Raw genomic sequence first — 24290 nt, forward strand, 5'->3', positions numbered from 1 at the left:
ACATTATAAGCCAGTCATGTACCACTTGTCTCCTCATACTTGTCCCGGCCACATTAGCTTTCCTTCATTTTCTTTGTTGCATTAACCCTGTGCTTTTTTCCAACTGGAGGATGCTTATCTTGTTTTATGTATTCATCAAGTCACTCATGACTTGCATGGAATTTAGAGATAACTATCCAAGTATGCTTAATTAAATGGTAAAATTTACATATATAGTAGCTACCAAAAATTGTCAATGTATACTTACTTATTTATCTATTACTTAGTTATCACTTGACATTTGAAAAGCACATGAAATCAAGCCTATGCTGATCATTTCTTTCTTTCTTTTTTTTTTTTTTTTTTTTGGTTTTTGGGCCACACCTGGAGACACTCAGGGTTACTTCTGGCTATGCACTCAGAAATCATGCCTGGCTTGGGGGACTATATGGAATGCTGAAGGATTGAACTGCAGTCCGTCCAGAGTCAGCTGTGTGCAAGGCAAGCGTCCTATGCTGCTCCACCACTCTGGCCCCTGTGATGATCATTTCTACAAAACTTGGAATATTGTAGGAGTTCAATCATATCAATCATATGACTTTTTTAACCATGACAGCAAATACTCAAATAATTCAATCTATTATTGATAAGTCACTATTTTCTTTATATATGTGTTCCTGTAATTGTTATGCAGGTTTCAACTATACTTAAAAGTGATACTGTACAAATTATACCAGCTATTGTATCAGGAAGATTTTTAAATTTTACTTTAGAGAGCAGCAAATATTTTTTAGTTGATAAAGTACTTTAATGGAAAAGTAGGATTTTTATCACTGAGAAACTGGAGGAGTATTCTGAATGCACAGATAGAAACACAAAAAAAAAAATCAAAGAATTTAAGTATTAGGAGCAATGATTTTCTGTTGCTCCAGCATCTGTCAATCTATTTATTGACTTGAGTTTCAAAAAATTAGTTTAAAAAAGTTGCTTAAGAGGCCAAAAAATTGGCTATAAAATGTATTTGCCTTCCTTATTGGCCAATCCCAAAAACCATATATGATCCTACCAGGAGTGAATCCTTAGCACACAGTCGGGAGTAAACCCTAAATCCATTTGCTTATTACCAGCCCCAAAGCCAAAGATAAATAATTCAATAAATAATTAATAGGGTTGTCAAAAAACCCTATGAATACCCATATGAATACCTACTTGTTATTGTTATTTCTATGTAACCCTTAAAGAAAATAGGCAAGGGCAGATTCATTATTCTATCAAAAGCTTATAGCTAGTCAACAACAAGCAAAGGTTTTTAAAAATAACTACTGTTTGTGTAAGTACTTCTCTTAAGATTTAATTTGCTTTGCTTCTAAATTAGAGAATCGGTGGAGTAATTAATTTTCCTTGTAAGTGTCTTATTTTCAAATCAATTTATTAATGTCAAAAAAAGGTGATCTGTTTTTGAAAGTAAAGATAGTATATTAACTAACAGCAAGCAAAATCTAATAGAATAGCAGGGGATGCTATATTAGCAGTAGATTTAATTCTACTAATTAACACATTTAATTCTCTTTTTCTGGGCACCACTTAAACTTATTATCACAACACCTGGGAAATCCCAGTCAGAAAGCACTAGTCTTGCAAGTTTGAGGCAGCACTTTTGATGACCCCAGATGTAATTCAGGCAGCACTGCCATTTGGAATTTTCAGCATCAAATCAAGTGTACAAGAATTTAAAGAATGTGTGTGTGATCTCATATCTTCTCTATAAAAACAAGATAAAAAAGATAAAGAGATGTAATTAAACACATTAAATAGATTACTGTAATGAATATATGTGAAAGAACCAATATCCCCCCAAAAAAACTAATAAATGTTGATGCAGGAAATAAAATTAATCTCAATATCACCAACTATAATATCCAAGTGCCATGCCAGCACCATGCAAATACTTTATTGTTTAAAGTGAACAAGTTATATTTGACATATTTTATATAAATAAATTGAAACCAGAATTTATCTCTTATTTTTGCTTCTCCAGACATAGAACCATAATTTTATTAAATTTGTACTAAATTTACTAAAGAGTGTTAGAAGTCGGATAAATCTAAAATTAGGATTTTTCATAAGTTAATTTTTAAAATGCTAAATAGGGGTAGAGTAAGAGCTAAGGCCTTCAGAAGGTCACAATAGAAAACAGTGTCAGAGTAATAACCACTCCCACAAGGGAGTTATCATGTCTACACAGGGTGAGCTCCATAGACTCATTCTGTTATAGAGAGATATAAATTAAGCCATGAAAAAGTCTGGGTTCACTGGCTATGCAGCTGATTACTGGAAATCTCAGGAGAGGTTGGGCCAAACCCCTATCCTGCCAACATCACACCTACTTTGTCCATCAAACATCATTGTTGCTTTTGCCATTGGCCTTTCTTCACCACTACTCTAAGATGTCAATCTGAGCAAACTCTAGGTATGCAGGTATTTGGGTTGATAACACCCAGATTTTCTTTTTCTTTTTTTTTTTTTTTTGTAGTGAGTGTGGGCTCCTCCACCCCATTCTCTTTCTCATACTTCCAGGAGAACTGGCAACCAAGAACAAGCCCCACAAAAATCATAGTATCAGTAACAATGCTTTGAATTCCTAGACCTGGACTGGGAGGCTTCTATAACTTCATTTGTTTAATACTGTTATCCACATAAAACACACACACACACACACACACACACCAATTTTGATGCCATTCTGTAGCTGAAATCGCTTACTATTCAAAACAAATAAAATAACAGACTGGTCAGATAGCAACAGGAGATCACTAAAGCTGCTGTCAATGACTTAATTACCTTATTGGAGATACAATGCTTTTCACAGATGCTGGTTGCTGTACTTCTCTTTTCTTTTTTTCTTATTTTTTCATTTTTTTCTTTCTACTCTTTCTTTTTTTTGAAAAAAAATCTTTTCTCTCACTTATCTGGAACAAATGTATTATAGTCAACTATGCAAACTATGTAGTAGGTACATTTTCTTTAAATAAAGTAAAAAATAGTGTCACCTATGTGAATTCTTGAAATAATGAAGAAACTATCTTGCAACTTTGTGTTAAACCCTCCTGCCACATTGAAAATGCATGTTTTTGTTTGTTTGTTTGTTTTTGTTTTTTTGTCACACTGTATGGTGCTCAGGGGTTATTCCTGGCTCTGCGCTCAGAAATCACTCCTGGAAGGCATGAGGGACCAGATGGGATGCCAGGATTTGAACTACCATCCATTCTAGATAGGCTGCATGCAAGGCAAATGCCAGCCAGCCCTACCATTTTGCTATTCCTCAGGCCCCTAAAATTCATGTTTTTAATTGAGGAGCTCATATCCTATATCACAGAAACAGTGCCAGTCACAGGATTCTTAGCATCTGACCTGCTGATTGGTTAGTCTGAAAGGAGCATGTAACATATTTAGTGCTAAAAAAGTTTCTTCTCTAGTATTTTTCTAACAATAGCTTTGGGAAAGACCTCTTATTATCATAAAATTTGTGAGACTATGAACTCACAGTTAATCCTTATGAACCATGTAAAGACCAGTTCCTAGAAAACACAAATTCTTGTTAACAAAGCAAATAGGGAAGTCAGAATAATAATCAAATGGGTTGAATAAAAAATATAGATTTATTGGTGAGTTTTGTAAATTGTGTTTGGTTGATTGAAATTTATTGTCTTACGTTTTTTTACACATTTTATGGTAAAAGTACTGTATAAACTACACATGCTATTAGTGACTCATACAGTCACTTATGGACCTTATGGTTAAATATTATCCTATTTTCATAAGTACAACAATAAAATATAATTATCAGCATAAATAAAATATATTATTACAGTAAAGCTACGTGTAATAAGCTATTTTTGAACAGGTGTTAGATTTCAAATATTTTTACCTAAAAAATTTTATTTTGGTTTTTGGGCCACAAACTGTGGCACTCAGGGGTTACTCCTGGTTCTGCACTCAGAAATCACTCCTGGCAGACCATATGGGATGCTAGGGATCAATCCTAGGTCTGTTCCAAGACTTCATCAGTGTGCAAAACAAATGCCCTACTGCAATGGTTTATCCAAACAGAGGCATTATCATGCCTGATGGTGTTACCTTATCACATGAATAGTCCCCAAATGACCTTTTAGTTATGCAAATGAAAGTATAGACTAGGTGCTTCAGAATATCTATTAATAGATCACTTATTTGTGTGTCATAGGGAATATCTTAACCTATCTCTGTGATTCACTCTCAGAGGAACCTCTCCTATGAATAAGGACAACACAATATCAGGAAATTCTTTATGAAGCAAAAGGCATGTGTCCTGATGGTACCAATTCAGCATGATGCCACAGGCCAGAGAAGCAACACTGATTTCAGCACAACATGTGATTCCATTTTGCAGAAATGTGTCTAAACAAGTGAGTGTAAAATAAAAGTGAGATTCTTATGACAGCTATCAAAGACAATGACTGTAACATGGTATTTGAATGACAAACATCCATTAGATTAGAAAGAAGTAATCTTAAATAGTTTCATGTGGCAACCAAAGAAGCATGGATGCTATCAAACTTACTGAGGCTGTTTATAGTAGTATTTTTAATCCTCTGCCTAGAGGAATAAGATTCTTTTACACAACAGTTTATGTTGGCCCAGTAGTATTTATTTTCAGTATATTAAAGAATGAGGATTGCATTATGATGCAAAAAATCAAGAAGACATTAGACTTCTTATATCAAAGGAAATGTGATGATCTAAGTACTGACTGCCTAAAAAGTAAAATAGAAATGATGATAACCACATCATGTCATTAATAATGAAATTAACTTTTTTCTCACATGTGCCTGTCTGTGTTGTTCATCAATTAGCCTTTACCTTGTTCTGCTACAGGAACAATATTCAAACCACAGTGGATAACACAAAACTGTTTATGTCTTACACTCCATATCAGTCAATGTCAGCTGCAGTTTCACCTCAGAAATGATTTCTACTTGAAAATTTGTGATAACATGGTAGTTTTAATATTTCTATTAGAGAATATACCTATTACGTCTGCAGAACATTTATAAAAATAATCAACTAATCAAGCCTGCTCAAGTAGAGGGGAGTTCTTACAGTTCTCAAGACAAGAAAAAAAGAAAAAAATCTTTATTTTAACATTTATTTTAGGCACCACTGTTTACAAAATTGGTATTTGTTGGGTTTCACACATAGAGCATTCCAGCCTCAGATCCTCAACCAGAATATCATCTTTCTTCGGGTATTTGCTATTCCTCTTCTGTTACTTTATAATTTACATATGAGAGCGATCTTTCTCTGTCTCTTTCATTCTGGAGAACTTCACTCAGCTTAATACTCTGGATTCATCACCATGGCAGCTTGACTTCATCTTAATGAGAATGTAACTGCAATCTTCTCCATGTGACATGTAAACTCTGTTGTTGTTGTCTTATATTAACAGTTACATAAATATCCTTTAAATAAAAGATATGCCATTTAAGGGAAATTTGTAGTTCAGGAAAGATATAAAAATAGATATCCATCTCAATGCTGTCTTGAATGACCTCAGAGTAATCTTTCTTGAATTGTTCAATAAAGTCCTTCTAGCATTCCAAATCTCTCTATATAGTGTGAATGTTAAGAACAGTGTGAGAGAAAGACAATTTACATGCTTTTCAATGAAGCTGATTTTAGTGGAATGATATATATGTATGTATATTCATGTTTGTATTGTTGGGACCTGAATTCTGAATAAGGAGGGACGCCATTTTGTAAAAGCCACATGGCAGGCTTCTTAGGTTTTGAGCAGGGAGAAACACCATTTTGTAAGGACCACATGGTATGAGCCTATTTCCATAGACTCTGCCTCAGTCTACCTGGCCATACTAGGTAGCCTATCAGGGAAGGACAAGGGAGCAATAGGAAGGTACCCCTAGACAAGAGCCAATTATTTTAAAGATCATCAGAAAACTAGAACCTCCCAATATCCCTAGCCTATATAATCCTATTAGGGACCTTGGGTGGGATTCTTTCATCCCTCGTGGGAGAGAACCCTGACAGGTCAATTAGGAGCTATTTGCAGGCAGAATAAATTCTAAACTTTACTCCAATTTGTGTGGTCTCATCCTTCGACTTTTGGACCCTAACATTATACATACATATATATATATATATATATATATATATATATATGTAATACATATATATTACTACAGATGGCGAAGAATGAATCATAAAGGAAACCTACTACTCTCTTTTTAGTGAATCAACATCAACTATTCTAATCTGATATTTTTTAAAGTATTTACCCTAAAAGAATAAAAATAGCACATTTGTGTCCTTAGAACATAAGCCAAAATAAGTTGGGTAAGTTGTTGAAGGCTATATCTGGCAGTGGCCTTGGGTTAAGAATGACTCTGTGCTCAGGGATCTCTCCTGACAGTGTTTGGTGAACCATATGCAGTACAGGAGATTGATCAAACCAGTTCCCACCACCTGAAAAACAAGAACTGTACTATCACTCTGGCACCACATTAAAAAGTTTTTACAAATGTAATTTATATTTCTGAGAAAAGTACTAGGTAGACCTACACCAGTTAGAGCCTCCAATTACCACCTACTTTGACACAATTTGCCACAAATACTGTAATGTTTCTGTTTCACTTTCTTTATTACTTTGGGGAAGGCTACATCTGGTGGTACTTGGGAGCCACACTTAGTTGTTTCAGGGGCTATGCAGTGCTGGGACTTGAATCCATGTGCAATGTATGTGCTTCAGCTCTTAGCTTTTTCTCTAGCCCCTATAATTTTGCCTTACTTTCCTATGCAAAAACTATTTAATAAAATTTCTTCCCTTATTATTTATGTTTCTAGAAATTTTTGTTTGATATTTTGCTAATATGCTGCCAGGGATACCTTTTAAGTATAGAAAAGGATATTTTCTCATTTTACTAATTAGTAAAGCTGCGATATTAGAAATGAAAATGAATGAAGGAAATACCAAATGAAGAAGTGAGAGTCTTTGGCTTAGTCAACAAAGTGACTCATGCTTGGATATCTATCTCTCTCTTGATTCACAACTACTTTATAGACACCATTATTCAAATGTGTAAGACAATAAAATACCCATTATTCATGGCATGAGTAACTAACAGTCATTGTAATTTTGAATGTTTGGCCCTCAAACATCACCAAGTCCATCACTATTTGTGTCCTAAAATATTACTAATAATGTTATATTTGATAAGATGACTTCTAAACAAGTTTTATATATATACACATAATTTAAAACATACATATGCCTATTTGGTCATGTGAACATTTCATTCAACACTTTTTCATTCTTTATTCATTTTTTACAAGCTTTACTATTACCATGACTTTCTGAAATTTCCAGCAAGGTAATGTAAGTATAGAATATTTCTTAAGCTCTAAAAAGGCTTCATTGATCCTAGGTGTGAAGGATGAAGTAAAGGTTTCTAACCTCACAATAATTCCAATTTTAAAAAAGTTTGTTTTTGAGTGTACAACCTAGTTTCACTGAATCTTTATTTCCTTTTTTTTTTTTTTTTTTGGTTTTTGGGCCACACCCGGCAGTGCTCAGGGGTTACTCCTGGCTGTCTGCTCAGAAATAGCTCCTGGCAGGCACAGGGGACCATATGGGACACCAGGATTCGAACCAACCACCTTTGGTCCTGGATCGGCTGCTTGCAAGGCAAACACCGCTGTGCTATCTCTCCGGGCCCACCTTTATTTCCTTTTAATAGACATTTAATACCTCTGATCCCTTATAAATAGGGCTTTTTTTTTTTTTTTTTTTTTTTTTGTAACTGTTCTCATCAGACATTCCTGCCCTTTGAGAACTTGGTACTTTATATCAGTCTCAGGAATATTTAAACTTTTTTTTTCATTTGTCTGAAATATCCTACTGTCCCACTGTCCTGGGACAGTGATAAGAGATGGGATGATAAGTTTGCTCTGAGTTCTAGAAAAAAAATAGTCTGTTGTTAAGTTTGAATATAAATATAGATTTATGGTGTTGAACTTCCAGGAGATGAGTAAAATCAGATTATCTAGAAAAGCAATCAAGAAACTAAGCTAAGACAAAATAATTATTTAGTTCCCCTTAAAATCAGATATTTTAATATTAATTTGAATATTTGAATATTACTTTTTTCTTAACAGCCTTTTTATTCCCTTCACTAAATGTTTTTGTGATAGGTCCAAGATATTGGTATATCTTTCTTCATAGTGACATCTCCATTTTTTGGTACTTCCTTGTTCTGTCCTAGACAACACTCAAAATTTTCTCTTTGCATTATTTACAATAGGTATTCACCTGTGAATCAGTCAGTTAGTGTCTTTTTTACTTCAAGCTCCACAGTTGCTAGAGGAACTCAGGTAAAAGGCACATGGTACTAGGAAAGGGGTGAGCATCATAAGTCAGGGACTTGCTTTTCTTTCACATGGCATGATTCTTAGGGGAAAATGTCAGATATGACATTGTAGAATGGATAAATTTTAAAGTAATAGTTATATTTAATGAAAGAAGCCCCCATTTTCAGATCTGAATAGCCTTAGATATTAGACAAGCCATTAGATGTTTAAAATGTTGATTGTAGGAGCCAGAGATATAGCACAGTAGTAGGGCATTTGCCTTGCATGCAGGATGGACTGTGGTTCAAATCCCAGCATCCCATGTGGTCCCCAGTGCTTGCCAGGGGCAATTTCTGAGTGCAGAGCCAGGAGTAACTCCTGAACACCACTGAGTGTGACCCCAAAATAAAAAAAAAACTTATTGTAGATGATTAATAATAGGTAACAAGGTCTTCATTCTCGAGAGATATTATAAAATCTTAGTTTACAGCATAGGTTTTAAATGTTCTTACATCAAATGTAACAATGCCTCTTTGTGATGGTTTAAGGAACAGACTGTATAAGAACAGATATTTAAGAAACAGAATCATATAACCCTTGGAAGAATATCAGAGGGCCAGAGATATTGTAAAGCAGGTAAAATACTTACCTTGCATATATGTTATCTCTTTCACTTCCAAATCCAACATCACATATGCTCTCCTAAGCCCCACCAGGAGTAATCTGTATGTCTAGAGTTAGTATAAGCTCTAAATATGGCTGGATTTGATCCAGTCTCTCTCTCCACATCCCAAAATAAATAATCTCAGGTATTATACAGTTCACTTATTTTATAGAAGTTACCACCTCTTAATAAAACTGACATACTGACATACTTTCTATCTTCAGCATTTATAGAGATAGATAGTATATAGGTAACATTTTACACATCAAGTTACAAATAGTAGAATGCTCTTTTTAATGATGTACTAAAATTAAAATTACAAAAGTGCCCATGGGTGGCATATGGAAGACATTTTTTATTACCAGGTGTTGCAAACTTGGTTAGAATTGGAAGATATATTTAGTGAAGCAAGGCAGAATAAAAAGAAAAAAATGCAGTATGATATCAATTATTTGTGGCATATAAAATAATTGGATGAGAAATTATAGTGTTGTAAAGAGAGGAATCCTAGATAATCATTGACCCCATAGTTTAGGGAGAAGGATATTGAAGAAAAGAAATGATGTGGGAAAGGAAGAATATGATAAAGGGAAATAATAGGAGAATAAGTCAGAGTTTTGGTCATACTTGTGATGTGGGAAAGAGGTACAGCTATACATCCAAAGCACAGACTCAACAATACTGAAAACAAAAAAACCACCAAAGTTAGTAATGTGCCTTTCAAGGAGGCAGATGGAGGGTTGGGTAGGCGTATGGAATATGGGAACACTGGTGGAAAAGTGGACATTATTCAAGTAGTGACCTTGTTGTTGAAAGATTGCATGCCTAAAATTCAACAAGCACTAACTTTTTAAATTGCCGTTCTTTAAATAGAAATATTTTAAAAAATAATAAAAGTACAAATTTGAGAGGCTGGAAAGTTAGTGTAGGAGCTAAGGTACTTGTGTTACTCATTAATAGCCCTGATTCTATCAGCATTTTTTAATATAATTTTTATTTTGATCGTAGTGGTTTACATATTGTTGACAATAATATTATAGGTACATATTTACATAAAATCAGGGGGGTTCCCATCACCGATTTGTCCTCCCTACACCTCCGTGTTCATCCTACCTCCCATATCCTCCTCCCTCACCCCCGGGAGCTGCGAGAATATGTGGTGCCCTCGGTACCTAGCTTACTACTTAGTAGTCTTGGCTGAGAGAATATGTGGTCCCCTCTGTACCTAGCTTACTAGTTAGTAGTCTTGGTCTTGGTGCCTCCCGTATTTGCCCCTGTAACTGGGAGGAAGGACTACATTGTTCAAGTTATGTGGTTTTATTTGAAGAAGAGAAAAGTAATAAACTGGGGTAAAAGTCTAATACGCTGAAATACATCTCTCAAACCTCATCGTTGGTTTGAGAGATGAAGGAGAAAAAGAAGGTGAAACACCCCAACAGTACAAAAAGAAGTGTCAAATATCCAGTGAGCACTCCAGTGATAACAATAGGCACCACAAAAAAAGCTGTGGTCTTGGGTTAAAAAACATGGCAGAGCACCTAAAGAAAGAAAAGAAAAGAAGAAAAAAACAATATAAAAATATATGGGGACAACAACTTCAATAACCACACCGAAACAAAGAAATCGACAAAAAGTAGATAGGTAAATAATAATAATAATAATAATAATAATAATAATAATTGAAAAAAATAATATATAAAAGATAAAAATGTGTTGTGCTTTTTGCCTTTTTTTCTCTCCTGCACTGGCACAGTAAATATTGGGGTCATTCGAAAAGGAATTCACTTGGCCTAAGCGTTATGGGGTTTCTCCACCCTTGGGGTATATTGTCATGGGATTAACTATAGACTCAGGTTCATTTACTCTACCTGTGGTGCTTTCGTGGTGTTTGGAAAACTTCTGCTCCGTCCTGGGTGATGAAATAAGTCCTCTGTATCTAGATATCTCAGTATCTGCACAGGTCCAGGAGTGGGACTTATGATGAAGTCTTTCTTTGTGGTTCTAGAAGTTCTTTTCCCTCGGTGTCATTTTAATCCATCTTCTGTGGTTGGTGGTCTTGGTCTTTGCACTGATCCTAGGATGGAACCTAGGATAACATCTTTCATTGTGTTTCCAGGAGCCCCATTCTGTTGCAATTGTCTCTGCCGGACCTTTGGAACTGCAGATCATGGCTGTTGTGCAGGTTGTAGTTCAAACCCTAGACTAGGGCTTTTTTATTGGTCTCAAGATATATTCAGTCCAGTCATGGTTCTAGCAGCCAGTCATCTGTAAATCACGATCTTGGCTTTTGGACCGAACAAAGGGTGACAAGTCTTCTGATTTTGTCTTATCGTTAGCTGGTAAGGTAGGATAACCTGTTCTTAGATCAAGTTGTTCCCATTTTCTTTGTTGTCAGGATATCATATTAGAGCTGGCACTTGTTGGTGGCCCAGCGGTATTAAGGATGTCCCGGATGGGATTTGATTCCTGTAGCTGTTGTGAAGAACTGTGTCAATTCTATGTCTGGGATCCAGGGTTCAAGGTTGGATGGATGGTGTCTAATCACCTGAGGTCTAAGTTGGGTCCGCGTGACATTTTTTCAAGGTGGGAGATACCCCTGTATTGTAAACAAGTGTGAGTTTTTATCTCTAGTAGATAAAAGCTCTTTTATATATGTAAGATTTCCCCTTTGATTTTTAGTGTGCCTTTGCAGGGAGAAATGGTGCTACTTTATATTGTCGGTGCATTTGAGGGTGGACAGAGAAGAAAACAGAAACAGGTCACACATCAAAACAAGATAAAAATAGGAATAAAAGTATATGTGCTCACACTTAAAAAATGAATTAACAAAATAATTAAAGGAACCATGTGATGCATGAGACTACCTTACTTTTGGGGAAAAGCAGGTAAAGAGGTGGTGCAATACTGGTCTTATACTTATGTTGGAAGTATAAGTTTCCCCATTGAATTTTGGGATTTTCTTGTGGTGTGTGGGTTCCCAGGCATCTTTCCATAACTCCCCCTGACCTTCTTGAGATTGGCAAAGAATTTGCAGCAGGGAGGTCTTGTAAGAGTTCTTGCATTGGGGTTACTTTTAGAGCTAAGTTCGGTTTCAAGTATCAGTCTACGGTAGGTGGATTTGATGAGTTTGCAGGGGAGTTGGTTGCCTTTTCTTGTGGGGGGCGAGGTGTGAGTTTGACTGGGTGTCCCTTTGCTTGGGTGCTGGCTACTGGTTCGTTGGGTAGGAGGTCAGTCATGATTAAAAACTAATGGATTAAAAACTAAGGGTGAAGAGTTTTAATATGGTGGGAGGACTGGATGGGATTGAGGGGTGAAGGGATAGTTGGATTTCCAAAGGGGGGATAGGGGAAAGTATATGGAAGGGCTAGGAAAGAAGAAAAGAGAAAATACATTAGAAAGAAAGGAATAAGAGAAAAGGAAAAAGAAAAGAAAAGAAAAAGAAAAAAGAAAGTAGTGAGGAGAAAATAGCAAGGGAATGCTAGTTTGCTTGAATGGGTTCGATGAGTAGGGCGTGTAGTATAAGTCTGTACTTCACAGTTGCTGCTTTGATGGTCTAACTGGTCACATGCTTCAAATCCTAAAAGAAGGTATAACCTAGAGATAAAGTGTATGCTAAAGAGTTTTCTTGGGACATTCTCATAGTGCAAACTGGGTATGGTATCTCGTGTGACTGAGCCTCGAGATGCCATCTGAATTTGTCCACCCTTTGTATCCAAGAATGCCTGTGGCAGAAAAGCTGAGAGGTTATTTTAAATATAGTAAGATTAAGGCATTAAAACATAGTGTTATGGGATGTTTCCTTTGGAGTCAGTGATTTCCCATGGTATACTTTACCTCTGATCCTGTATAAGATCCCTAAGGGATTATTATGGGCCTTTGTAGTAGAAGGCTGATTACTTACCTGTTCTCTCTATGCTGCTGTTTCTACTGTTGCTGGTTTCTTTGTGGTATAATGTGTAGTCAAGAGTTTGTGTTGTTCCTTTTTCATGTATTTTGGGCACTGCTCCTGAGTATACTTTGAGTATTACCGTGTTTGGAGTTTCTAACCTGTTATACCCTGTTATTTGATTGTTGAGTATTAGTTGTATATACAGTGTATGTTCTAGGTGCTTCAGAATAGTGCTATCATTCTGTGTTTATCTTTTGTCTTCTGACTTACTTAGTTTAACATAATATGTTCTAGGTTCATCCATGTTGCTGCAAAGTCTGTGATTGTATCATTTCTGACTGCCATGTAGTATTCCATTGGGTATAAATACCACATCTTAATGATCCATTCATCTGTTGTTGGACATCTAGGTTGGTTTCAAGACTTGGCTATTATACTGAGAGCTGCGATAAATAGTGGGGTGCACACGTATTTTGGAATGAAGGTCCTTCCAACTTGGGGAAGGAGGAAAAAGAGCAATTGCTCTAAATACCTAATACCTAAAAGAATATAAAATATATCTAATATATCTATAAAAATATCTAATACCTAAAAGAGCAATTGCTGGGTCAAATGGCAGTTCTATTCTGAGTTCCAGACTGTTCTCCATAAGTGTTGGACTAGGGGGCATTCTCACCACCAGTGGATGAGAGTGTCTTTCATACCGTATCCCTGCCAACAGAGGTTGTTCCCATTATTTTTGATGTGAGTCATCCTCACTGGTGTAAGGTGGTATCTCATTGTTGTCTTGATTTGGATCTCCCTGTATCATCAGCATTTTTATATTTCCTGAGCACCACTATGATCCTTGAGCACAGGTATAAGAATAAATTATATGCACTGCTAATTATGCCCCTACTCTCAAACAAAGAACTACAGAAATACTGCAGTGCCTAAGACACTTGCCTTACATGTAGCTAACCTGAATTCAATTTTTGGTATCCCATCTAATCTCGTGAACACCATTAAAAAAGATTTCTTGGTGCAGATCTAGTAATAACCCTTGAGTGTCACTTGATATGGTCTAATTCCTGGCTTCAAAAAAGGTACCATTTAAAAGGGCTATAGGACTATTTTATTGTTGTTCTATACTTCATTTGCCTATAATCATAATGAATAATTAATGCATTGTATTGTATGTTCTAGCTATATTTATATACAATAATACAGTGTCATAGTATAGTAAGATATAACATCACATGATTATAATCTATTCTTTAGAATTTGGTATTGAGATGTATTGGACTTTTAAAAATTTAGATAACAGGGCCCGGAGAGATAGCACAGCGGTGTTTGCCTTGCAAGCAGCCAATCCAGGACCAAAGGTGGTTGGTTCGAATCCCGGTGTCCCATATGGTCCCCCGTGCCTGCCAGGAGCTATTTCTGAGCAGACAGCCAGGAGTAACCCCTGAGCAACGCTGGTGTGGCCCAAAAACCAAAAAAAAAAAAAAAATTCAGATAACAGGGCCAGAGTAATAGTGCAGTCAGTAAGGTGCAGCTATCTGGATTCTGTCTCTGGCACCACATATGGTCTCCCCAGAAACTCACCACAAGTAATCTCTGAACATAGAACCAGGAGTTAGCCTTGAACTGTGCCAGGTGTATCCCAAAATCTCCATTCCTCCAAAACATGAAAAGAGCTCCTTAACATTCCAATTCTTTTTTCTAACAAGAGATCAACTACTGAGAATCTCTGGAGGTAAAGTTTAACTGGTGAGTGATAGGCTGAAAACAATTTGTATTTTTCTTTCCAGATTGCTTGGCAGTGGCACTCCAGATGCTCAGTATTGATCAATAGAGTTCATTTGGGAGAGTACTGGAAGTGTCTGGACTATCGTCACCAGTCCTCTGGGTTTTTCTCTGACAACTTCCATGTGGGTTCCAGAAATGGGCTGAATTGTCAAGGGTTGTAAATACGAAATTTGGGTGGGGTCCAAGTCCTCCAGATTTTACCATTTTCATATTTTCATTGTGAATTCAGGGAACTACCCTTCTCTCTAACTGAGATAACAAGAGTGTTTGACCTCATTGCATAGTCAAAAAAAGTGGTCACTTGAGTTGGAAATTCTACAGTGAGGTTTCCTCTGTGACTAATAATTGTAAGTCTGGACTTTATACTAATCAATTTGGCAACCTATGACCATGACTTAAACATGTATGACTTTAGTTCTATTATGGAGTCAATGCTTTTCTCCCTTATGTTTCTATGAAAATAAATGAGATACTTGTGATTGTATAAGAAAATTCATTTACAAAAAATCAATGTATGTGTATGATTAGAATTCTCTTTTTCTATTGGCTTCTTTGAATGTGACATTTTCAGACTTGGTAGTGGCAGAAAGTAGTTCAAGCTAAATTCTTGTGGTCATCTTTTCCATTTCCAGCCAATGGGTCATTCAATGAAGATGGCAATAATCAGGAATTTTGCTACTTCCTCTTTATCATTTAAGGGTGCTTCATTTAAAACACAATTCCCAACCTACTGGTAAAATAAAATATTTAACCACTTATTTGTTGTTATGATAGTAAATTTAGTTAGAGATGTGGCAAAAGGAGGGGAAAATGCACTGGAGTCCATTAAAATTATACCTTTCCCCTTTCTTTACCTATTCTTCTTTCCTTAAAATATAATGATAAATTACACAGCAAAATAAATAATACTAGTTTATTTTTTTTCTTCATCTCATTGGTTAAGGTAACATCTTAATCTGATCAAGTAATTTGTTTACCATGTTTGTATTCAAGTTAATAAAACTTTTTATTTTGAACTGTATATATATGCATCTGAATATATACTTTTTCCAATGATACAGACTTAACTAACTATTCTTCATTGTTTAATAAATGCTTCTTTTTTTGCATCTTCTCTCTTACTCAAACATATCAGAATTAATTAATTTAATTTTTTCACTGACAGCTTGTCTCATTGTAACAACAGATCTCAAATGGAAGAAGTAGGAAGGTAGATACTCCTTAGAGGATGGTAAAAACCTTAGGGGACACAGAAGAGTAGGTTGGAGAAAGGAAACAAAGTATTTTAGGGGCCAGAGAGATAGCACAGTGGTAGGGCATTTGCCTTGCATGTGGCTGACCCAGGACGAACCAGGGTTCAATCCACAGTGTCCTATGTGGTCCCCCAAAGCCAGGAGCAATATCTGAATGCATAGCCAGGAGTAATCCCTGAGCATCACTGGGTGTGGCCCAAAAAATATATTTATAATCATATTTATATGAATTATAATGGTTGAAAAAATCATAGTCATTACATTAAGGTATGGCTAAGTAAAATAAAAGAGCTTATATTTTTAAATTAACTTTTAATGTTTTTTACTATTAAAATGATGAAAAAAATTTTCTTGGTTCCTATATAAAAGTTATAACAAATATAACATAAATTATAGATAAACTTAAACTAAAAATACTTTCCTATATTTCCAATATTTTACGGATAAAAATAGTATTACACTGAAATTAAATATCACAAAATGATAATGTCAATTGTGTGTAAACATTCATGGGGATTACATGTATCTTTTTCTTTGTGCATTTTTGTTTGTTTTTCTTTGAGCATTTCTTGGTCTAATTTTCTTCATGAGCTTATGTTATTTTGGTAATGAAAAAGAATAAAATAAAAGAACTGATTATTTGAGAAAGAGCTAAAGAACATGTATTCTCTCTGCTAATTTTGAAAGCTAGATATCAGGGAGTTCTTAACGTGTTTTGATTAAACAATCACAGAGAAGAGACACTCCCATGTCCCTATAGTGTCATAAATTATTTCCATCCCTCCATTTAATTATGTGCTTTTTCAAAGTCAAGTAGATACAATTCTGCTTTCAATTCAATTTACTTTCATTCCTATGTATGAGAAGAGCTCTTATATGAGAAGGTTTTCAGAAGCCTAGGAGATTTCTTTATGTTCTCACAGACTCATCTTGAACTGCATTATAGGCACTGCCAGTTTATTGCCTGGGGAAGAATACTTAAAGATAGTTTTGTTACCGTTGGTTGGCAGATGCCTCTAAAATGAGACAACCACTTTTGGACCGTAAGCTAGCCATTCATGTATTGAAGTCACTGGAGGCTGATGTAATGATAGCAACCATTCATGTTGGGAGACAAGAGAACTCTCTATGTAACTAAATGACTGGGATTATTTTAACTCCTTGCATGGAGACAAGTAGGGTTCAGATTGGCTGGATTTGGGCACATTTTAAATGTGTTTGCAGTGGTCTGAGTTAGAATAATGCTTCTAGATGTCCACTTTTGGTATAAGTTAAATTTAATTTCCTAATTGCATAGGTCTTTGGACTAAGTGACCAAGACAGGTGTAGAATTATAGTATGACAATAAGTTGTATATTAGAACTATCAACATCATTATGGTATTGTGAGGTGGTGAGATTATCTGTTCAGTGTTTGGCTGCTCAGCGGCACTTCCTGGGATTCTTGGCCAAGTGAATTGTTTAGTGCTCATGCATGGTGATGCTTGACTCCTGTGGTACCACAACCACTAAGACCACACTCAGCAGTGCTTGAGAGCACAGTGAGTTATACCTAGAGGTAATCAAGATCACTGGGGCTATACCTGGTGGTGCTGTAAAGCCCCTTAGGTACCAGTGATGGAACCAGAATTCTGCAGAGGTGAAATATGATGCCCTGAACCTTGTTCTACCTCCTAAACTCTTCCAATGTTATCTTCTTAATGTATGGGGTCAATACTCTTTCAATGTTCTTTTATTGTAAAAAAAAAATAAATGACCATTAAAATATACTACTGGCAAAATATTGGGGAATCTATTTTGTGCATGAGAATTTTGTACATCAGAATTAAAGTTATATATTGTCATAATCAAAATCATGCTGACTCTTGAAATTTGTGGTTTAAATCATTAGTTAGTGATGTAAATAGTACCTCTTCAAGTTAAAACTTAACTGTCCTACTATAAAGAATTGTGTTTGAGGAAGTTCAACCATAATAACTCTCCAGCGACATTTTACTAAGAGACTTAGATGACATTTGAGATCAGTGAACTGTCTAATGTGTAAAAGGAACTTGGGAAATTATTAATTTTTCTCTGGCAAAGCTTCTGGGTGTATACTTCTCATTTGATGGTATGATAGTGGACTTATATAACTGTAGATATTAATATTTTTATCTTCTGATTTTCAGTGACCTCTATGTTTATATGTTAATCTTACCAATGAAAGCAATTGAAAGAAAGCCTGTAAAAAATAGAGTTGAGGATAAAAAGAAAATAAAGGCAGAGAAAAACTTAAGAAGAAGACTTGAAGTAGTCTCTGATGAATGCATGGTAGGTAAAAAGTAGAGTTTTAGAGTGTCCAAAGCAAGCAAGTTTAGTATCAGACATCTACAAAATCAAATTTTGAGGCTTCACAGGAATTTACATAATGATTCACATTTGATGATAAGTGAACTGCGGAAACAAACAATCACAGAAAATCCTTAAGTTACTCAGGCAGATGTTCTAAATAGGTTCTCTGATGTTCAACTTTCAATTCAATTATCTTCCAGGTTATATAGCAAGTATAACCAAAGCAAATGTATCACCTACACTGACATCAATCAAAATGTGTAAGTTGTTACCTTTGGAGACAAAATTTGAAGAATTGCTATTGTTGCTATCATTTTTAATCATTCAGATTCAAGCACAAGTAATAAGTGAACATTATGTATTGTATCCAATCATAGTGCAGATTGTGCCAAATCTATAATCCAGAGCAGTCATTCAATTTTTCTTTTTTCTCATTGGCTGCATTTTTTTCCAACTAATTTACGACTTAATGATATCATAAATTTTTTATGGATATTAGGACCCAAAACTGAACTCTGTCTTCATGATGGATGAAGATCAAAGGAATGAGGTGAGAATTAATTTCCCAAAAATTTAGGCTTAAAACATAATGTATTACAGCAAAGTTTTCCTCCCCTAGTCAAAGATGAATATGTTCTAATCTCCAAAAATGTGGATTCCATACATTATAAAGTCATTTTGAAGATATGTTCAAGATTAAAATGTTTAGACTAGAGTAACCTTGGTTTTCCAGATGAGTCTAATCAACTTACATGAACTCTAAAAAGCAGATGTTTCTCAATGTTGAAGTAAAAAAAAAAAAAAAAAGATCTTGAAGAAGTCGAAGGAAGCAACAGAACGTGAATTCAAAGAGATTCCACCCAATATAATAAGAATTTTGAGGCTTTTCAGTGCCTGAGAGATAGCATGGAGGTAGGGTATTTGCCTTGCATGCAGAAGGATGATAATGCGAATCCTGGCACCCAATATGGTCTCCCAAGCCTGCCAGGAGCGATTTCTGAGTGTAGAGCTGAAAATAATCCCTGAATGCTGCCGGTTATGACCCCAAAAACAAACAAACAAAAAAAGAATACTGATGCCTCTAAGGTGGATGGAACTACATATGAATACTGCTGAGAGGTCTTTTGGAGTTAAAAGTACTCACTGCTGCTTATCAAGGAGCATACATGGAAATGAGGACTCTGGTCCTTCGGTTATACGAATAGAATTAAGTATGCAACCTAAATGAGCTTGAGAGCAGATTCTTCCGAAGTCCAGTCAACTAACATTTTTGATTTCAACTTTCTGAAGCCTGAAACAGAATCAATAAAAACTAATTCTACACTAATCAAAAAAACCAGTGCAAAAAAACTTCATCTTTTTTCAGTACTAAACTAGTAAAAACCTTTTAAAGTAGTAATAATTATAAAGCAGTATTAGTCTAGAAAATGTGGGGAAATGTGGATTAAAAGGAATTGGAATATGACAGTAAGAAAATACTGAATGACATAATTCATAGCTGGCATATAAAGAAAGATAAATTGGGAATAGATAACATCTGATTAAAACAAACCATTAGACTTTTATAACAGAACTGAACTTATTAAGGTAGAGAAAGAAGGTGCAGGAGGAAATCTCTGTTCTGTAGTGAAGTATTGGCAAATAGTTCAAATAAACAAGTAAAATAACTATCTATTAATCCAGGTAACACTGGAAAACAGTCTTGCCAATTGACTGCACACTAATGTCCAACTTTTGGACATGGTTGTGATAAGAGATAATGAAAGGTTAAATATGGGATGATGATGATGATAGAAAACCAGTTACACAAGTACTGTGAGTAATGATATGTTCTCATTATATGCCTCATTTCTAAAGTAAGATATAGACCTTTAGACGTTCTCATATGCCTCATCTCTAAAGTAAGTCACCTTTAGTGACTTTAGGAAAAGTATCAATTATAAAAGTCTTCTTCCTTATATCAACCTCTATAAGATGTACTGCAGTTAGCTTTAAAGAATAATTATATTATTTTAAATCTGTTTTTAATCCTGGTCGTTTTGACTAGATAGTATGTATTTGTGTGATACTGCAAATGTTACTTGCTATCATCGATACTGCTAAGGGTTGAATCAGATGCCACCAATATGAAGGCAGATGTACCAGAGAATGAGCTCTGCCAAGAAAATCTTGCTTTAATAGCCCTCACATGCAAGAGGCATTTTTTTTTTATCTACAAAGGTTGTTTATATTCACCTTGGAATTGGGCTACTTCCAACATTTCACTTTGGCTATCTTCTTTGATAAAAGACTGTCAGTTTGAGAACTCTATTTCTAAAAAGGAATAAATAGATTTGGCAACAGAGAGTGAAGAAAACCATCAGGAGACTGTGAATAATTTTTTTTACTCCCCCCCCCCCCAGACTGTGGATTTTTAGTGATTCATTGTACTCATCAAATATCAGATCTGAGCCTGGACATAAAGAAAGTTATACTTAAGAAATATATACAATTATAAAGCTTTAAGGTATGTTTTATGTACAGTCTCTTCATTTCAAATATGTTATTGTAATGAGTTTTATATAAAATTTAATCAATATTGCAAAGTGGAAAAATACAAACTTGAAAGAATAAAAATGGAAATATGGAAATTTCATGCAGATACACAGCACAAGTGTTGTAGAGTATATGTTGAACATGTGAAAGGTCTTGAGTTTAATTTCTGACACCTATCTTCTCTAAAACTCCAAAGGTTGTGGGCTAATAATACACAGTGTCCCACTCCACCTCTAGATGTGACTTCAGTTTAAAATAATTATAAAATAAGAAACTTATCTTACACTTCTTTTAAGTCAGTGCACATATTTTATTAAACACCATAATTTGGAAAAAGTAGCTGGTTAAATATTACTCTTTCTTATTACATTAACTAATCAATTTATTTATTATTTCTTTTATTCAAAAAGGAATTAGTTATACAAATAATTGTTTGTGGTGTCCAATCAAGGTGATATGTGGAAATAATAAAAATGCACAGAAAAAAAATTATTTCTGGGCCAGAGCGATAGCACAGCAGAAGGGCGGACCTGGGTTCAATTTTCAGAGTTCCCTCAAGCCAGGAGCAATTTTTGAGCACATAGCTAGAAGTAACCCCTGAGTGTCGCCGGGTGTGGCCCCCCCAAAATATTTTTATAAATATAAAATAATCAAGAGAAAATAATTTTGCTTTCACTATACAAAACAATCAACTTTCATATAAAGTGATTTATAAAGGCTATAGTAGGGCTAGAGAGATAGCATGGACGTAAGACGTTTGCCTTGCATGCAGAAGGTCGGTGGTTCGAATTCCAGCATCCCATATGGTCCCCTGAGCCTGCCAGGAGTGATTTCTGAGCATAGAGCCAGGAGGAACCCCTGAGCACCGCCAGGTGTGTTCCATAAACAAACAAACAAGCAAATGAATAAATAGAAAGAAAGAAAGAAAGAAAGAAAGAAAGAAAGAAAGAAAGAAAGAAAGAAAGAAAGAAAGAAAGAAAGAAAGAAAGAAAGAGAGAGAAGAGAGAGAGAAGAGAAAGAAAGAAAGAAAGAAAGAAAGAAAGAAAGAAAGAAAGAAAGAAAGAAAGAAAGAAAGAAAGAAAGAAAGAAAGAAAGAAAGAAAGAAAGAAAGAAAGAAAGAAAGAAAGAAAGAAAGAAAGAAAGAGAGAAAGAGAGAAAAAGGGAGAAAGGGAGAAAGAAAGAGAGGGAGAAAGAAAGAGAGGGAGAAAGAAAGAAAGAAAGAAAGAAAGAAAGAAAGAAAGAAAGAAAGAAAGAAAGAAAGAAAGAAAGAAAGAAAGAAAGAAAGAAAGAAAGAAAGAAAGAAAGAAAGAAAGAAAGAAAGAAAGAAAGAAAGAAAGAAAGAAGAAAGAAAGAAAGAAAGAAAGAAAGAAAGAAAGAAAGAAAGAAAGAAAGAAAGAAAGAAGAAAGAAAGAAAGAAAGAAAGAAAGAAAGAAAGAAAGAAAGAAAGAAAGAAAGAAAGAAAGAAAGAAAGAAAGAAAGAAAGAAAGAAAGAAAGAAAGAAAGAAAGAAAGAAAGAAATGCTATAGTAGATGTAAAAAAGAAAACATTGAGTTTGGAAGAAGAGACGATGAAAAGCAAAGAGGAGTAGATGCCGAGGGGATCTGAATATATCTGTGGTAAAAAAAAAAAAAAAAGTGGTTATCATTAAATATCTAAACCATCGGGCTGGAGCGATAGCAAAGCAGTAGGGCTTTGCCTTGCACCCAGCTGACCCAGGAAGGGCCTGGGTTCGATCCCTGGTAGTCCTTATGTTTCCCCAAAGCCAGGAGAGATTTCTGAGTGCATAGCCAGGAATAACTCCTGAGTGTCACCACCGGGTGTGGCCCAAAAACAAACAAAACAAAAAATCTGAACCATAGAGTCAATAGCATTGAAAGCAGAGGATTCCAACTTCAACAATCAAACTTTAAAATGTAATTTCAAAAGTGACAGGTTGGGGTTCCAGGCCGGGGGAAGCAGGGTGGAGGGGACTTGTGAACCCAGATTCCAATGTTCTATGGGAAAAATTACTATGGAATTAAAATATTCAAATTATCCCAATAAAATTAAACATAGTTATTGTTCACTGATTATCAACTTCTCTAAAATATAGTAATTGACATTTATATTATCCATATCTAGAATATAGGGTTATTTATTTTAGTTGTAATATAACTTTTCTAAATAAATAAGCAAATATAAAAAAATAAGGTGCAGAAAGTTAGTGTCTTATCTACAACTTTTCACTTCGTTGTTGAAAGCATAAATCAATATTTCATTTTGTACAATTTTTTACTTTATCTCCATAAACCCATCATCCTCATCCTGAGAATCCTATTCATTTCTCATCATTTTTACTCTAATACAAACCTCCATCAGTTCTCATTTCATCCATTGTACTAGCCATTTTTTCTGTACACATTTTCAACCAGTAGCTTGACTGGTCTAAAGAATATTATAACAACTTAATAATTTTCTGTACAAAACATGCAAAAATAGGACCAGAGTGTTATTATAGTAAGCAAGGCACTTGCCTTGCACACAGAAGATCTGGAGTTTGATCCCTAGCACCAATGGTTGGGTCTTCCAAGCCCTGCCTGCCAGGAGTAATACCTGAAGGCAGAGCTAGGAATAAGTTCTGAGCATTGCCTGGTGTGCATGCACATACATGCCTTTTCCTCTGCCAAGTTATCTTATGTACAGATTTCCCAAACTCTTTCCCCACAACCCAGTCCATTGCTAGGTCGGTTGCCAAACAAAAGAGCTCAAAGCAGTTGATGGTCTTTTTAGTAATTTTTAATAATTTAATTATTTTTAATAATTTTATTTTCATGGTCTTTTTTGTAGTGATGCAACCTCACTTCTTATGGGGTCCAGTCACCTCTCTCAAGGACCCATCCATGCCTGGAATTCTGTATCTTAATGGATGTCCTGGTTCTCAAGAAGGGTTTTTCATGTAAAGGCCTCCATACTCCTGAGCTGATCTAGGATTCAACATTGTTTTCCCCAATATACATTATCAAGGTCCACTTATTTTCTGGCATTCTAATTCTGAGCATTCTAATGTATGACATCAAATATATGGTTGTCTAAATATTCAGAATGCTAGCTCTAATATTTTCAGTGATTATCTAGAAAGAGGATATTATTACTAGTTTGAAATTCTGAAGTAGTTATTCAGATTGTCTGATAGCTGCTGTGAAAGCTGCATTCCATCAACCTACCATGGAAAGATATATCTAAGGTGATGGTCAATACAGTCACTTTTATCTTATACTTGCACTGCTATTGTCAAATTTTAACATTTAGGGGCCAGAGTGGTGGCACAAGCAGTAAGGCGTCTGCCTTGCCCACACTAGCCTAGGATGGTCCCCTAAGCCAGGAACGATTTCTGAGTGCATAGCCAGGAGTAACTGCTGAGCGTCACGGGATGTGACCACCCCAAAAATTTAACATTTAATGTTTTCACA

Source organism: Suncus etruscus, chromosome 5 (genome assembly GCF_024139225.1).
Source record: "Suncus etruscus isolate mSunEtr1 chromosome 5, mSunEtr1.pri.cur, whole genome shotgun sequence".
Taxonomy (NCBI): Eukaryota; Metazoa; Chordata; class Mammalia; order Eulipotyphla; family Soricidae; genus Suncus; species Suncus etruscus.